At 40.7% G+C, this 18,681-nt stretch overlaps 1 long non-coding RNA gene across 1 annotated transcript; it reads left to right on the forward strand.

Annotated features, from left to right (window-relative positions):
- The first annotated feature begins 7,252 nt into the window (after positions 1-7,252).
- On the forward strand, positions 7,253-18,490 carry LOC148336991 (uncharacterized). The gene is made up of 3 exons (XR_015843105.1): positions 7,253-7,393; positions 8,321-8,436; positions 18,005-18,490. It is a non-coding gene; the product is annotated as an uncharacterized LOC148336991 (long non-coding RNA).
- The last annotated feature ends 191 nt before the right edge of the window (positions 18,491-18,681 follow it).

The raw sequence follows: 18,681 nt of genomic DNA on the forward strand, positions 1-18,681 counted from the left end.
TTTTGGGCTGGAGGGTGGTATGTTGGAAAAAGCCACAAATCACTGAAGTCCTGAAAAGTGAAGGGATTACTGTCATATGTTACGGCATTGAGTCAGGACTGCAAATGAATGCCACTTGCGCAAAGCAAATACAAGGCCCACCCACTGAAACAAATCTGATCTTCTGTGAGGTCCGGCGGGCCGGAGTGGAAAATTATAAATCTTCAAATCGCCAAGTCATTTGCGTGTGCATTGGCAGTTTTATGCTAGTTCCGAATAACTCGCTCACAGACACATTTTCCAAAATGGGCACTTAAACGATTTGCTTGATTGTTAATTTCACACTTGATAGTTGGGCAGGTGCTTCAGAGACCCGCTATTTGTAAACAAGTTATTAAAAATGTTCTCTTTGAATCTGCTGCTAATTCTTTGTTGAAATGGTTTTGCATTTCAGCATTACTGAAATCAGAATAACATGGGCCACTAAAAGCTGCTCTCTTCAAAATTTGGCCCAAATTAAAAATACAAAAAAATGTCAGGCTGCTTGCTCCATGCGGTTGACACGGCCTTTTGTTTAGCGTCGCGTCTAATATGGCCATCCTCTTTTGCCGCTCTAGTGAGATGGAATGACACGACGGTAATGTCGCGCTGACCGCAAAGTGTGCAACGCATATATTTGTTGTGTGTGTGCGTGTGTGTGTGTGTGTGATGCCGGGCAGTTTAACCTGCATATGACCCAGTTTAAGAATAGCACGTAGCAATTGATTCCGAGAGCACGGCCGGATCCTTCAGGGTAGTAATGATATTCCACTGTCAGGATCATGGCTCACTTGTCAACATGACACCGTGTTACTTCTCGCTTCAGTCTGTTTGTGGAAAAACAAATCTACATATATGTGAAGAAAAGAAAAAAAAAGATGCTCATTTAAAATGGTCAGCTGGAATGAATGCAAACCAGAAGCTCATTCTGGTGAGGTGACAACCTCTTGAAGCCTCCTTTTATTTCACGCTCTTATGTACTATAACCCGTGGTGAGCGGCTTTTTTTCCAAATGTACTTATACTTACCAAGCTTAGTATTTCCATAGGACAACTTACTGTATATTTCTGTATTTGTTTTAGACTCGAATAACTGATGTCATCATGTGTACAGTTTTTGACATGTCCATTATTCTTTTTTTGTCATAACAAGCAAACACGGTAAGACTTTCTCCAGGGAAGGCTCAGCCTGTGTGTATATGATGCGTTCAAGGACACATAAGGGAGAGCGATTTTTTTCCTTTTTTTTAACGCTCTTGCTCACGATCAAAGGGATTATTAAAATGATTTATTTTCTGCTTTCAACTCGGGATAAAGCAATAACGGACACGTGAGGCTGGTACAGGATTGTATGAGCGAGTGCGAGTGTGTGAGTGTTTGTCGGTGAGAGAAGCAGGATCCACAAATGCATTGTCGAGAAGCACACATGCTGGATGAAATCATAAGGTATAGAATAAAAAAGAAAAAGGAACAATTGCTTGAAGTTCTGTTTTCTTATTTACGACGTGTGCTTTGAGGGTCACTTTATTTCACATTATTTCTTCCTGATTGCCAATTATTTTGTTTTTTTTTTCAAATCCACTTTGCCAGGTTTTTCATATTTTTTACTTAAACTGTCTTTATTAGTGGTAATAGCTTTGGGCGAGGTGCTTAAGCCAAAAAGGGGACCCATCATCAAACCTTGTGGGCAAAGCGTACCGTTCCCCGAACACACACACACCATTTCCTGTGTGGTTTCAAAAACTTTGGGCTCTCGTAATGTGTTCAAGTTTTGTAAGTAATGTCTGAAATATGCATACTGTATGTACATTGTTATGCAAATGTACACATATCCCAAAGACTCACATAAATGCATGTCAGGCGTTTAAAAAAAAGGGCATTTGATGACAAAAAGGTAATTTCTATTTTTTTAAATTGATGAGTGTAGAAAAAACTGCCTGCAAGAAACTGATTGTGTATTTTCATCCAGAGCAAAGGGTCAGGTGCTTGAGCACCCCCTAAAGGGCCATGTGTGCATGTGCCAACATACAGGCATACTGGGTAGCTGTAAACCGGCGACTAGAACAGCATTTTTTTTTATATATATAATTATTTTTTTTAAATTGCGTTGCAGAGTTTACAGCTCACATTAATGGCAGATTTTTTCCCCAAATTTTATCTTGGAGTAAATTTGTTTTATAAGCGTCTGAATAGGGGTGTGTAGACTTCCTATATCTTCTGTACATATACACACAGTGGAGCAGCTGTACACAACAAGCGGTCCAGAGGCAGGTGAGACTCCTCAGACTGCTGCTAATGTTGTCAGACTGTAAAAAAAAAAAAAAAAAAAAAAGCAGGACAGTGCGTGCGTGCCCCTGTGAGCACTCAACCATCTGCTTCATTAGAATTCCCCTTTGAGGTAACCTTCCTATCTCCAAGAGCAACTCATTCAAAGTGAGGGGCTTTGTTTTAGGCTGTCTATTGTAATTACACATTATTCTCTTCCTCTGATGCCTGACTGCTGAGAGCCGCTCGGCTCTTGAGACTCAAGGCAACCATTCGCCATGGTGGAAGCGCTCAATCGCTCACATGTGGGCTTCCTCCAGGTTGTCGTTAGGACCAAATTTCCCTCGGCTCGCCTGACACTTTCAGTGAGGCTGTTAATATTTTTTCTGGTTGACTAATGTCTGTCTTTACACATTCACACTTAATTAAGACATCTGTCCAATCACAAGGACACTTATTTAAAAATGTGTCTTTTCACACAATGTGAAGAGTTGTTTCTGTATTCACACAGGGTTAAAAGAGTTTTAGTATAGTTTTTAGTTTTTATGAGTTCAAAAACACTTTGTTTTAGGTTAATTTCTATTAGTTTTAGTGTTAGTTTTAGTTTTTTTTAATATATGGAGTATTGGTCGAGTGCAAGATTAAAACGACTACTTGGCCTTTCTTGCACATGGATGTACAAACAATAACGAAATAAAAATATTTAAAATTAAACCCGACAGCTCATTTTACATTTTGATGGCCACTGACATCCAACAAATACAAACACAAGCATTTCTTTGCTGTTTGGTATAACAATAATTATAATAACAATAATAAGAATTATAATGCAGTGTTGCCGTGAGTGACCTGACTAAATTTTTCAATACAAATCATCATTCTGGTCAATTTATTTTTTGCTTTGACTATAATTCAACATGTGAGCAGTGTATGGGCAGTGAACAATATGGTTCGTGAACAATCAACTGATATCAAATCATGCATCAGTTTGGCATATAGTCAGCAATTCATGAAAAAAAAAAAGAGGTTGAAGTTTCCTGTCAAACTAAAGCAAAGAGAATTACCTGTTGTGTTTTTGAAACAACCACGCAACGGTGCCTTTCTCTATCTTAATGCTATCACCCAATGCAAAACCAACTTGGTGATTGTGGGTAAAAATACAGCCACCTTTAGAGTACGACCCCCGTTTGTTTGTTTGCCGACCGACTCCCACCATCGCAGGCAGCTGACAACAAGCGCTAATGGCTAGCCATGTGTATCACAAACATGCTACAAAGGGCTTTCCAAAGGCTGCACTGCCACAGAATTACGAGTTATTTATTTAATATAGTAATACCCTTCGTAGAGGTAATTTTCAGCATATTTGTTATTTCAGAAGTGTTTATTAAATTGCTAGCCCCTTGCTCTATTTACAATCCATGAATTTCATCGCTGTCACTATCAAAAAGGTTACCGACCCAAGGCCTCCGGGCTAACCATTGCTTCAGTCTTATAAGCATTGGATGCTTGAACACAATCAACGCATGTAGACGGACAATATAATAATATAATACCCACAGGTATATTTTTCTTTAGCAAACAATAATGAATAGAAATGCAGCCTATTGAGTCACTTGCATTAGTTGTGAAAGTCTTCTTTACTTTCTATGTCATTGAGTTATTCTGAATTCTAACTTCTAATTAATGCTATTGCTTTGTTTTCTGAGGTCAGTTTTATCGAGTGCTCATTTATTTATGAAAAAAAACAGATTACAAAAGTGTTGGCTGGAATGGATTAACGGGATTTCCTTTCATTTCACAGAGGAAAGATGATTGGAGGGATGACTGACATGCAGATTGATCATCTCTGATGGTTGAAAAAAAAATAAAAATCGGTATATCGTCGAGGAGCTCCAACTGGATGGGGGCTTGCACGTCCTGCATGACATCCTCACCATGGAGGTGTCCATCAGGCTCTAATGCCCTCTTCTGCATCATGGGGGGATAATCTGCTCTAGTTCTCCTTGGGTCAAACTGAACAGTAATTAATCCTCACATTACTCTGCAGGCTTTGGGGTGAAAGCACTGGAAATGCTTGTGCCTAATTTTTTCCCCCTCTGCTGTCGGCAGCCCATCTCAACTCAAGTCTCTGAGCCGACACTCAGCGTGCAACCACTTAAACCATGTTGTCATGAATTTTAGCGTTTTAAGTTGGAGATTTGAGCATTGTCATAGCGATAGAAAGATGTTGCGAGGTTTGCAGGTAAAACAGTTTTTATATGATATGGGGGCAGGAGGTCTATTTTTACGACTTGCCTTCACTTCATGACCTGTTTCTTTGCTTTTTCTTTCTGTTTTCACGCCCATGGCAAGCGAGCGTCATGATGTTTTGGCAGCACTCGGTGCAGAGCACTCAGCGACCGGCACACAGTAACTACAGCATATCCGTATTAGTGCTTGTTTTTTTCTTTTTCTTTTTTTTTACCCCATAAAATCCTGTCATCAAATCCTTTTGACATCTGCCAGTTTGTTCGCAAATTTTGTCCAAACGCCAACACTGCAATAGCGCAGTCTCTGATGCGCATGGAGTAAAGTTCTGATATGTGTGTGTGTGTGTGTGTGTATTTATGTATTTATGTAATCATGACGGCACAGAGCCGAGAGGGGACTCATCCATCACATACATGTAATGTAAATATCAGTCTGCCCATTGGCATTCATGAATAGTTTAAACATGTGAATAGACAGACATCAGTCCGTTGACATTATTTGCATGTTCATGGCCAAACAGATGTTTAAATGACATGTGCATGAGAAGGAAGTTTACATTATTTAAACACCTAAATTAAGCACGTGTAACTTTAACATCTGTCTGTCCAATCATATTCCCCATTTGAGCACGGTGAGCAGCCATTTCGTATCGGGGAGCACAGCCGCTTGAGTGGCCACTTCAAATATTCTTGTCATTTGATGTACGCTGCCTTAGGCACACCCTGTTTGCTCACATACATTATATTCTAATCTAATACGAGCATTCTAAGGTCAAGTGATTTATTTTCCCGCAAGATTCTAATGACCGTGTAGCTAGAGACATGACTAAAGATGGGACGCCAACAACAATGGAGGGATGGGGACTCGCAACTCGGACTCGTGAGAGACATTCGTTGCTGTTTTTTGAGACTTCCAACAGACTAAAGACGACACTCGACTCAGATTCTTCATTTGGGACTTGTGGTGTGGCTTGCTTGACTTGGAACCTCAAGACTTGGATTCGACTCGCACTTTTGGGTCAAAGACTTGAGACTCATTATCCCAGTACTAGGCAAGGAAATTGGGAACACACCGGTTAAAGGACGCAAACTCTTTCAAGCTCCGTTTCTGGTGGCAGGACGCCCCCCTAACATGCAGTTGGGTTTTCCGCACCAACTCAGGCCGGTCAGTCGAGACCAAGCCTTCTGATGAAGCCTTCCCAGATGTGAAACATCTTCGAAGACAAAGAGAGTGGTCCACTTGCGATCGATTCGATGCCCTGAGAAAGAAATGAGCTGGACGAATGAGAATATCCACAAGCATCTTCTTTGTGAGACCAAGAGCATCGACCCATGTCTGAGGTTGAAATTTGCTGCGTCCATTATGTTTAACACGGTTAAACATGACGGACAAAGAGATGGACCAGCTGGCTAATTTTCTTCTTTCAGTTTACCCAGAAGGCCATGCAGCTTGCCAAGGTTAACTTTTGATGGCACTCAAGCAAGGACTCGAAGCGTATTAAAGGCTATTAGAACTGTTAAGAGTTTAAAGACCAGCACTACGATCAAATTGAAATAAATCTACATGGTAAGTTACTTTCTTTAAATTTTTTTGCAATAAATTAGTTTTTTGGTCACATGCGTAAGTTGTACTATGTATTATTTCCACAGAAATCTTCATTGCTACTGATGAAGAGTGAGTCCATGGAGGATACTGAGTCCAAGTTGTGAACCATCACTGTCGGTGCGACATTTTGTCAATGGAATCAGTCCAGTATTGCTGTCTGTTCGGAGTCTGAGGTGGGAATTGTCTTTGCCACATTTGTGGATCTGCTGCAGGCACAGCTGGTAAGTCACAACCAGCACCACCACACAAGTGGAACAATCGAGACTCGCAAGCAGTGAAAAAGTACATGCAACTTTTGTTAGGTGTTATTCGTTTTATTATTACGATTTTTTTTTTTAAAAGCTTTTTTGAGGTCATTTTTTATTAGTTTTAGTGTTTGTTTTAGTTTAGTGTGTTTGTGTGTATTTCTTGTGTGCAAGACTTCACATTATGTATAACCTGTATAACCTTCCACAGACTTTGAAGTACAGTAATTGTTGTGCTTAATACTCCTTCTAGAGTGAGATGCATTACAACCCTAAGCTGGTGGCGCTTTTTTATTGGCTGCCATTTGATGACGTCACATCTAAACAACACACAGTAAACGGAACACAAATCAAAGACGACTGCTCGATTTCCCTTCTTTCGGCTGACGGCTATGCTGTAATACTGAAAGATATACATTTCACATCAACCCCAAAGGCTCACGTATTAAATTACCTAACAAAGAGGAAAGACATTTTCTTGATAATAAAAGTTTTGGAACGGACTATGTAGTTTCAGGTAGTTTTTTAAAAAGCATTTTTGTTTTTATTAATTCTATGAAAGAAAATGATTTTTTCAATGGAGTTTTAGTTATTTCGTTAGTATTTGTAAACTAAAATAAATTTGATAGGATGACCACATGATGACGCGCTGCAAGCGGCCCATAACCATTGTTGAAAAATAGATGGTAATACATGCGAGAGAGTGTCGAAGAGAGCCTGCTGTCCCCTCAACACACATAAACCAGAATTTGTGTGTGTGTGCGCCTCCTGGGATTCAGTTGATGAAAGCCCGGATAACATCAGAAAGATGACCACAGGTTGCCAACCTTGTCCCCTTTCTTGCTCTTGTTCTGCCAAATCCCTCCCAACTCCCAAGCCCTCCAAAAGCCCCGTTCCTCACTGCCATCCTCCCGTGCTCAGAGATGTGCCATATGTGCCCTACTTACAGGTAAAGCGCTGACAACGTTACCAAACTATTCATGGAGGAGTAGTGGGCAAAAGGCTTTTAAGGTGACTTTTAAAGCAGACCAAGAGTTCAGCCAATGCAGTTTTCTCATAAAAGAATATATCATTGTGAAATGCGCTATATAAATAATATTGTATTGTATTTTATAACTATCTAATTAATGATTACATTTCATGCAATTATCATTTTTGACGATATTGCAATGTTGGTAATATTGTTAATTTTTTTTTAACCCACATTTTTATCATTTGTTTATTTTACAAAAAAAAACAAATAAATAAAAATAACTTAAACTTATTTCAAATGTAGAAAAACATTGCGGAAGGATCGGCAGATCTTTACATAATGAGCCTACGTGAACGGGCAGACTGATATGCATATTATGGGTCCCTAAATGTAATGTGGTCCATTGGACATTTACTAGGGTTTTTGCACGAACCGAAGTGTTTTATTAGAAAATAGACTCATTTTCAGATTACTTAGAAACGGTTATTTATTATTTATTTTATTTGCCAGTCAAATTATGGCAACATATTTCACGTCAGCAATTTTAAAGGCATGTTTGTTTTGTTTTGTAAGTTGTTCGATGGGAAATGAAATTCCAAACTTTATTCATTCCTATTCTGTTTTCTACTCTTTCCGTTTTCAGATATTGACAGTACTAACCTATCAGGAGCCGCACACACCTCTCACTGCACTGTGTCAATTGTGACTTGACCAATAAGTTGCTACGTAGCCGTAGATAAGCTAATCGTAATCAGTTCTTCTCACGACAGTTTTACAACGTGAATTAGTGGAATTTTCGTTATCTGGAGGTTAAGCTGTGGAGAAAAAAAAACTTGGCATGCTGAAAAAAGAAATGACTGCAATTTTGGAATCAATATGCCAATTTTAGTTGTAATCACCATACACATCTAACATGACAGGATTTTAATTAATTAATTTATTTATTTTTTCAAATTGTTCCCCAGTGCAATCCTCCTTGACGAGTGACTCCGCCCCTTCGCCCCCCGCACAGATGGGGGAGAAGATGATCTTGCTTCCTTCTGCTGGTTGCTTCCGTCACTCTAACGCCATCACTCACACGGTAAAGAGAGCAGAAGCCCCCACCCCTCCCCGTCTACGCTCACCCTTCTCCCCTCCCTATTTATCATATTAGTCTGCGCCCTTGAGCATTTTACAGCCTTGTGCATCCTTTGAACTGCATAGACTAAAAACAGACTGTCCAATGTGAACATTTCTTGTTAATTATGTGGGTTTAACCCGTGACAGTAAATGGTTATAAATGACATAGAGACGGTGTTGTGGAGTGTCATGAATGGCTATGAAGGGCAATGAGGTTCGCCATTTACAAAGTGATTAAAGTCAGAAAAAAATATCTGACCAATTTCACTAAGCAACACATGGGTGGACATATTTATCATGGCATAATGCACACAGAAAAAAGTCTCCAGGTCGAATGCCTGAAATTGAATAATTCAAGTGTCATTTTCGTATTTTAGTTAAGTGCTGCTTGAGAATTCACCCAAATGAGCCCCAATTATCAAGGCCATCCAGTGTGGGTGGAGAAGCATTTTAATGTTGAATAATATTTTTGAGGATTCTCATAAAATAAGAAAAGAATTGTGCCAGGACCTCAGTTTCTCTCATAACAAGAATGGGGGGAAAAGTCTCAAACGCTCATGCCTGAAACTGAACAGCAAGTCGACCATTTTGATTTGAAGGAGCAATTTGTGCTGATTCTAGGACTTTGTCAAAGTCCTACAAATCAACCCCAAAAGCTTGGACCCGAGACAGAAAGTGAACAGACCAGGGCATCAAAGTTTATTTATTTAATTATTTTTATTTTTCCTCCACTCATTGACATTGGTGAGAAAACCCCAAGTGTCCACTCCACGTGGCATCCGATTGACTCGGCATACATGGCGCGTAGAGCTTTTAATGACACCACTATATGTCAAAAGCAAGTCTCCTGCTTAATTAAGATAACAACGAAGTGGCACGACGCACTCATATGGCCGCCTGAGTGTGCCGAATGACTTTCGGAGTGGAGGAGCAATTTTGTCAGGCAGCCAATGTCATGCTGGTTCTGCTGACCTCCACGCTTCGTCTCACCTGCAAATGAACGTCATGGCTACAGGTGGGGAGGCAAAGGAGATAGATTTTATTTTATTTTTTATTTTTTTATTCCGGTCCTTTCGTGCAGTAATATGCACCTTAATCCCTTATTATGCTAATATTTGAAAGTCACACTCCAATTAAAAGCATTACTATTAAAATCCTTCCACCTGATCGCATGTGAAATAATTCCAAGACAACAGGTTTCCTCAACACATATCAGGAAAAAAAAAGTTGATGATGATGGAAAGACTTTTCACGTTTTTCAAAATCACACAATAAAAAAATTATAAGAGCCACGTGAGATAAATACAAGCTAAAAAGATTTTGCCTTAAAGAGCGTTAATTCAAGATTTATTTCCAAATTCAGTTTTTTCTAATTGGTACTGCATTGTATGCAACGATATATTGAAATGCGGAAATGTCATGATAAGTTTTCAGTTTTTTATTTTTCAACATATTTTTTTTCATCATTCATGTTTCCCATAGATTATTTTTTTTTGCACTGATTCTGAATCAGTCCATGTTTTTTTTTTAGCACTGGGTGTCAAACTCATTTTTGTCACGGGCCGCATCCTAATCTTCAGGTTAAGCACTGTATGGGAATTTGACTTTCTGTCCTCTGATTGGACGAGCAGGGAATCCTGACGTCACATCCGGAATCTTAATGTCGTCACTTTGCCCATGTGGCTCAGTCTCGTAGCGAGTTGGAGTTGGAATAGTATCATTTGCCAAAATCTTTATATCGATTTTGCGGTGAATAATTTATTAGCATAGCATTTGGTTTGTTTATTTAGCATAGCTTGTCATGACATAGAAATAGTTTAGGTTGTAGATTAGCCACAAAACGTCCTTAATTTGATCAGAGTTTGGATTGAAAATACGATTAGATGGACTGTTTTCATGGATACCAAACCTATTGATCTGACTGGGACTTGCACGTTCATGCGTTTAGGCTTTTAATCCAAATAAATGTGTCCATGTAAATGTAGACAAGGCCCCATTCATGGAGTAAAATCCAGTCTTTGTCATACAAGGAAGACAGATGGTAATTTCCAAGATGCGATGATTCACTTTTATTATGGGAAACAGAGCCTTTTGATCTTCTTCCATAGGGATTTTTTTTTTTTTCAAGCAAGGTTGATATTGCGTGTAATTGTCTGTGCGCGAACGTGTGTGTAAGCACATAGCTCACAGCGGTGGATTCAATTGACAGTTACAGCACGGCATCCTAACTCCCCCGAAGCAACAACAGCGCTTGTGTGCAAACAAATATGTGTGTGTGCGTGTGTGTCAATCTGCATATTTTTCACGTTCAGTGAAAAAAAATGATGTAAAACATCAGATAAATAACGTGCATATGTGCCAGGGATTTCTGTGGATGCGTGTGAGTCAATCATCATATTTTCACATTTGAAGAAAAATATATGTAAAATATTGCATAATAAACAAACATGTTTGCCACAGGATCCTCAACGCACATCGCACCTAAAGTTCCACCTTCCTGCCTGGTGCGCCTGAAAATCATTGGATGGCCTCACATCAATCATTATAGCACCAACTTTGATTGCTAAAACTTTATTCCTCCTTTAATTTGACAAACAACAAATGTAATCCATGAATCTACGATGTTTGCTATTTCGTGGATGATTTAAAAACTAAATAATCTAAAGCTTGAATAAAAAAATATATATATAATTTTTCCAAATGTTACCCATTCACTTTGTTTATGCTGAGACCAAAAGCATTTTTAATATAAAATGATTGCTTTATTGTTGCATCTTGGCACCAACTATGTTGAAGTGAGGGGAGGAGCTTCATTTAAACATTTCCTTGTCAAATATCAGAAGTCTTGCCCGAATTAACTTTTATAGCTACACTTTCTATTAATTAATTATATGACTCATATTGTGCTTTCCTGTCCTATCTTGCAGCAAGTTTTATTTCCTGTCTGTTCCTTGGTATCATTCACTTGTAGTTTCATACACACAAATTCCAAAGTGTTAATTCTGTACATGGTCATTATGATCTGAAAATTGCAGAAGAATGGTTTCAAATGAGCTTTGTTTTCAAGAGTTTTTGGACATGTTTTATGATGTTGGACTTTTTTGCTTGTAGATTTTCCTGAAGAGTTTAACAGGGAGTAAAAAAAAAGAAAAAAAAGAAGGAAAGGTGGCGTGTTCGCCAACGTCTCGTTAAACTTCCCTTTCTAATCTTGGCGCAGCCACTGGGATTAAAAGAGGGCCCTTGTATGAATATTTCATGAGTGCACGTGTCACAAATAGGAGGTTTAGATTAGCTCGCTTTTTTTCTCCCGGTGATTAGAAGAGTCGGCAACCTTTGTTATAGTTATTATTTGCTCTACCCGACACTTCCTTTTCCCCCTCAGAGTTAAGTGAACAAACAGTCAGCGAGACGGAAATGTGCATTTGGAATGATACAGTGCGTTGCAATAAATCAAACCTCTGGTAAAGTGTAAGCAATTTAAGATAACTGCGTCTACTCAAAACAAAATAAATGGCCATTACTCTTTTTATGCCTACCTATATCATTTTATTGAACATAAACTCACAAATCCATTCTAAATATCACATTGTGTGTGTTTCCTACTTTGTGTTTTTCTGCTTTGTTAAACACTTGGGCTATATACGCTCAATGGTATATATGTATGTATAACATTACAGTGACGGCCAAACATCAACATTATATCATAAGTGGTGAAAACAAGGATCAGCACCAATCACAAAGAACTACAGTCTTTATAGTAATAAGCCGAGAGCTATTGATTATTTTTCTTTTAGGTATTTGATGCGTCACGCACACATTTTGTTGCTTGGAAACGTCAACTCTGAATTTTCATCATCTTCTAAGCATTCAGTTATGAGCATGGTATTCCGGGTTTATTTCCTTTAATAGAAATGATTAATGTCAATGCAAAAAAACACACTTCAAAGTAGCCTGGAGATGAGACGTGCTCACTTCACTGACCAATTTCAGTATATCTTCTGTGACGTATTTTCCAAATGTATCTCTGGAATTTATATTTCAGGAACACTCCGCAATCCAAGACTGGCAGGAATCCTCAGAATGCAACGAGCCACACCTCTTCAGTGATTGTGCGCAAATTTAGATTTTACGCAAAGTGGTTGTGTCAGAAGCCGAGATGAGAGAATCGCAGCGCCTTGAAAAAGTGCGAAAGAAGGGTGTAAGAAATTGACTTAAGTGCGAATGGGAGAAAATGCGACATCTGTTTGGTGTAGCGCTGCGCATTGTAAAGTCTGAGCCATTGTTGGGGCGTCTAGGGCGGCGTGTTTGTCCGATTCAACATGTACGATCGGGTCGGACTGTCGGGTTAACAGAAGAGTGCCAATACGAAGTAATCACTCTCCTTCATGAAAGTTATTCAACGTCACTATCAAAGGCTACGCATTGACTATTGCCTTCTAGGCCAACACGACAGTTGGCCAGGACGGCTCACATCAGATAGGCGTGTTGAGGCCTTAAAAATGTTTTTAGCAAGCTGCAACGACTGACGGATAGTAATCTTCACAAGTTCTGCTGTGTCTGAGCATTATGTATCAGAAAATAGCACTGACCATGAAACATCAAGCAGCTTTTATAATTTCCTTATTCCAAAGTTCAGTGCCTTACACCAAGCTATTTTGGGAGCGCTTCTGTTTGCTTTATGAGATAGTGTGACTAACCGGCTGTGTCCAATCAGCAGGCGGAGTGCCTGCAATGCAACGTCTTCTTAGTCTGTGTGGAAGGAGTTGCCGAACGAATGTGATAATCCCTCGCCCCCCCTTCAACGGCATAAAACATGATTCCATTTGGGGAGAGATCTTGGCGAGGTGAACTCTGCTTCCTAATCCCAACGGCTAAAAACTAAAACTGGAAAAATGAGGGAACTGATCCTGGGTGGTTTAACTTGCTCAGCAGTGCCATTAAGGATCCTTTTTTGGCGCGCTGGCGACATTTCCGCTATCTATTGCTTGATCATTCCAACTATGGACTGCAGTGGATTGAAACCACAGCGCATCGTCTGGGTTCCCGGTTCTCGGCAACAATTGATGTCAAAAATGGAATTGAAGCCCAACACGCACTTCTAATTGCGTGTTGCTATGCTAAAATTAGTGTAAAAAAAACCACAACGCACTACTTGTCCCATTAGTTTGTGTGTGAGCGTGGTGACCAATCCCAGTTCTGAAAACGCAACACACATTTCACTTCCTGGTTCTCCACCAATCAGCAGCCACAAAGATCTATCGCTGGTTTCTTAGTGAATATGCAGAAGTTCCGATTCCTTGCAAATTGCATAAAGATGATGATGATGATGAAGGCTACAGTTCGCTGTGGATGCTCGGAGCGATATCACGGCTGAGAGGCCGGGTCACGCAGTTGAATATGCAGGTGCACAGAAGTGGCGGCTTTCCTGCAGCAAACAAGCAGCTCCCCCGTCAAAGGCGTACTGAGGCGTGACACGTAAAGACACACATGCACACACACTAACAGCCACATCTCCGCTCTTAGCCACTCGCTGCCGCACGGATGGCTGATAAAAATATCACAAACCCTATCAGGCAATTAAACAGGGGGAAATGCAGCCAACTGTGTTGTCTGCTTAATGGCAGCGCTTTGTGTGAGTGGACAAGCTAGTGAGGAAATATTCTTTAATAATTCTGTCACTAATATTTGGATGGCATTAGTCCTCTAAATCGTAAACTTCAAACGTCGTTCTTAACTCCAAACCCGAACGTCTGATAATGCCCAAAATCAAAACCAAGCTCTAACCCTCACTGATCCATTAACCATAAACAGAACGGATACAGGGTTACTCCCAATTCTAACCAAACCCGAAAGTTGATCCATACACAATCATGAACACGAACACTCATTCTTAGTGTAAAACTAACACGTTAATCGCAAAACTGTAACCAACTCTTGATGAACCACACAAAGGTGACTGTTCACATTTTGGGCAGCCCTCAAACCCCAATGGCTCATCCTCAGGGAGCACAATCGTTCTGTCGCCTCTCACGTCAGCAGATGGACTCGGTATCAAATAATGACAAGGTGGCGCCATCCCAAAGTGAGCGTTGAGATTCGTGCCGCAGCTAATGGCGTCTCACTCCGACTGCACTGATGGATGAGATAACTTCTTAAGCACTCAAAAGGCAATAAAGCGGCGTACAAGACTTTATTTGCTGTTCATTAAAAGCCCCGCTCATGCTCCGTCAGATCGAGGCGTCGTGGCAAAACGTCTCAGTGCATTTGTAATCATAAAAACACTCATTAATAAAAGGCATCTCCATGTACTTCGCCCGTTGGCGAGAGCAACAAATCATTAGCTTTTATGAATACAAATTACGGGTCGCCCCAGCGAGACGTTGCAAGCGTTGCATCAGAGCAACAAAAAAAAAAAAAAAAGCTTTTTCATCACAGATGTAAAGATGAGCTTGTCTGACGGCCGCTTAGGGATTAGATTGCGAACTGTTATGCGACTTAAATGTAGATTTTTATAGAGACATCCTCATCTGTAATTACAAATACTCACTGGCATGCCTTGAATGCAACGTCAAAACCTTTTATTCTTTTTGCTACCGGAAACGGCGTCGTCGTCACAAAGTGAAGCCCCGCCCCCTCCCCGACAGCGCGAATGAGCAGCTGTTTTGAGAAAACCTAGGCCGTGAAACACCAGCGGATTAAGCCAAGCGAAACGCTCAAACGTTTAAAAGTCGACCAATATATTTCCAAGGCCGTCCACTTCTATGCCTTTCTGTGACTCTTCCAGTTTCTCTGTAACTTTGTTGCACCTTGCTGATGACACTCTGTAACACTCCGACATCAGCGGCCACTCGCAATTATTCAAAATGGGAACAGATTAAAGGTGGAATCGCTGCATTGTGTTTCAATTCTGCTTCATTCCAACATGCAGCTCGGAGAACTCGCGGGGACTTGACCATTCAGACTCATCATTCTGTGGAGGAACACGGAAAAGCGGAGAATCAATTGTGATAACTCGATGTAAGGGCTGCGTGAGCCCCCCCGCCCCTTTCTCCCCCTTCCCATCATCAGCACAGGCGGGCTCAAATGAAAGGCTTCAGCTAAGTAAGCTCCAGTCCGGCCTGCTCTTGTTCCGCAGATCAGCCTCCCGGTGTGTGTGTGTGTGTGCTGCAGTCAGAGATAGTGACTCTCAAAGGGGCCACGCGCTGCCATAATGGTGGGCGGCTAAAAAGGCTCGCTCTACCCTCAATCAAACTTTTTAATAGTAGTATAATAATAACGGCAAGACAAGCTGTAGCGTTGGAAAAAAATGTCTCCCCAGACTCATCCCCGTCGAGGCCTGTCACCCTTCTCCTGTAGTGACCTTGAAATGAAGGAGATGCTCCCAGTGATGCTGCAATGCATATGCCGCCCCACCACCACCCCACCCCCCACCTGGCCCCCATAAAAAATAAATAAAAAAAATCTTCAGCATGCCTCTTGTGACAGCTGGGAAGGAGTGGAGAAGAACCTTCCACATGTCGGCATCAATCAAAGCGGGATTAGACCGCCTCTCTCCGGTCCTTTTTATTTCCCATTAACATCAACTATGCTGATGAAATACCGAGCTGTTAAATAGTAACTAGTTTAGCCACAGTGCGTCCGCTGCTATCTGTGTCCGATCCCATTCAAAGGAAGTGTGTCAAAAAGATCAATAAACCTGGCGGATGGTGACCTTGCAGGCCCGTCCGTACATATTGGATTTTCATATAACATAGCCAAGGACGGGGAGGACAACGTCTTGAGAATAATATAATAAAAATAATTTGTGTAGAATACTTTACAGTGTCTGAGTAAACATATTTTATTCGTGTGATGAGAGCTCAATGAGCTGGATGCACGCATGTTAAGGCCTCAACACACCAAGCCCATGTTGATTGTCGGAAAGTCGGAGCCATTGTTGGAGCGTCTGGGCGGCGTGATTGGACGATTCGACATGTACGATCTGGCGGGACAAATGAGCACTGTGATTGGCTGTCAGCTAGCGAATCAGTGCACTGGATAAGAACCTGAAGTGACAAGAGTGGAACGACGGTGAAAATTAAAGCTACCCAAGAACTAAATGACCTATTTTATTTTTCAAATCTCCTCTATGGACATAAAGGCTGACTGGATGGACAGAAGAGTGCAAAAACAAATTAATCAGTCTCTCTCAACATCACCGTCAAAGGCTATGCATTGACAATCCTATGGCTCCCCCGATGGCCTGGAGGGGTACTACTTCTCACACGCGCGTAAGGTCCAGAGCAGTTGGCGTCTCCGACGACTTTTTGTGTTCTTCCGTCATTTTCCTGTCCGACGTGCCGACTTTTACGCGAACTTGGATTGGTGTGTAGAGGCCTTTAACATACCATAGCTTGCTTATATAAACTACGAAGCAGCAAAAAGAGTCAGCTGAGGGACTGTGAGTTTGCACTGGAGTACTCCCTAATCCTCACTTCCACGGCTGACGAAAAAAAAAAAAGCAACACTTCTTACAAATTGGCACGAAAGAGGTTGAGTGGAGATTAACCAACTCTGGACAGCAAATTAGCAGTTCATTTATGAAGGGACTGCAGAGAACATAATATAAAATTGATGCAGCAAAAAACAAAAAGAAGAAATAAATCAATAAAATAAAAGTTCATATATATAAGTAAATGTTTATTATCAGCAGAGCTGGGCAGTCCGTCCCGGGGGCGGAATGATCCGGCCCCCCGGGTCTTTTGGTGGGGGGGTGTTGGGAGACAAATTTTAAAAAAGGGGTTCGATTAACAAAAGCCGGGTAGTTGATTTTGGTCCGACCCACGAATAGGCCCTCGTGCATGTGATGAACTTACTTGCGAAATGAGCAAACGACAAAAATTGTCTCATAACACGGGGCACGACAATTTTTATGTAGAAGGCCAGGGGGTTGAGGCCAGAACTGTACCAAGATAGCGGCCGGAGGGCGAGGGACTGGCCCGCCAAAAATACGGCAAGTGCCTCACTCTGTTTATCATCGGTTAATTACATCATATTTATTATTTATATTTATTACTACATTATAATTATATACGTTTGTACAGTTGAATACCGAACTTTAATTTGAAATTAAAATGACATCATATATTTGTTTTTCGGTTGTTTATGATCTTATTTTTTATCAACTCATTCAGAAATACTTACATTATAAGTTTCACGCTTAATTTTTTATCGCCAGATATACAGTAAGCGTGAGTGTTTCGATTTATACCGTAATATGAATTTTAGGTCATCCAGCCCAAGTTACGACACAGTTGAGGTGAACTCAAAACAATCGGACACGACGGAGTCATTCCGAAAGTTGAGTTTGATGCTGGTTAATTGCAACTTCACATTCTTCCATTCTGTTTCTTTAATCTGCTGAGTCTGTTAGATGTCATTCAAATGCATCCCTGCTGAGATGATGCATGAATTCTTCATAAAAAATAAAAAGCAGGGAGACGTGACATCTGTCTTCCTGGCCGCTGAATTAATGAGACTTCCTTCTGCAGATGGATCCATTGAAAGTTGCGGCCTGATCGGGTTACACGCCTGATCATCAAATGAGCGTCGACTGAAGAAAAGTGGGGAAAGGCTGTGTGCCATCAAGATTCAAGTTGGGGGTCTCCATGGAGGTCTCCCGCCACCTGAGCCTGTTGGCTGGTGGCACCGAACTGATTGGTCGCTTCACACCAATTTAAAACATGGTTGCCGTGTCAGGTGACACTTTTTCACTCACACTCAGCACCTCCTTTTGCGACACCTGTGGTGATGTCACCGCATGGCTCTCCAGTCACCTTTTTCCCAACCACAGGCCCGTTCTGTACTTAACTGGAGCTTCTTTTCAGCCAGTGTTCATGCAATCTTGGGCAGTCTTGGTTGTTATGTCACTCAGTGTGTCCACTTGTCCATTCTAAGACTGTCAACATTGGCCTTTTCAGTTTAAGTCATCAAAGCAGCACCAATGATCTCTCAGTTTTTGTGCATGTTCCCGCCGTCTTTCAAAATCTTTGTCCATAAGTAAGGTAGGCATAAAGTTTATTATTTTACATTGACATTTGCTCCATTAAATGGTTCTAGGAACAAAGCTGTAGCGAAATCCATGTTATCTTTGTTGATGAATTTTCTTTCACCATACAACCTTATGAAATATTATATATATATATATCATTATATAAATATATAATAA

Source organism: Idiotropiscis lumnitzeri, chromosome 5 (genome assembly GCF_059441095.1).
Source record: "Idiotropiscis lumnitzeri isolate Australia: NSW breed Sydney's pygmy pipehorse chromosome 5, RoL_Ilum_1.0, whole genome shotgun sequence".
Lineage (NCBI taxonomy): Eukaryota > Metazoa > Chordata > Actinopteri > Syngnathiformes > Syngnathidae > Idiotropiscis > Idiotropiscis lumnitzeri.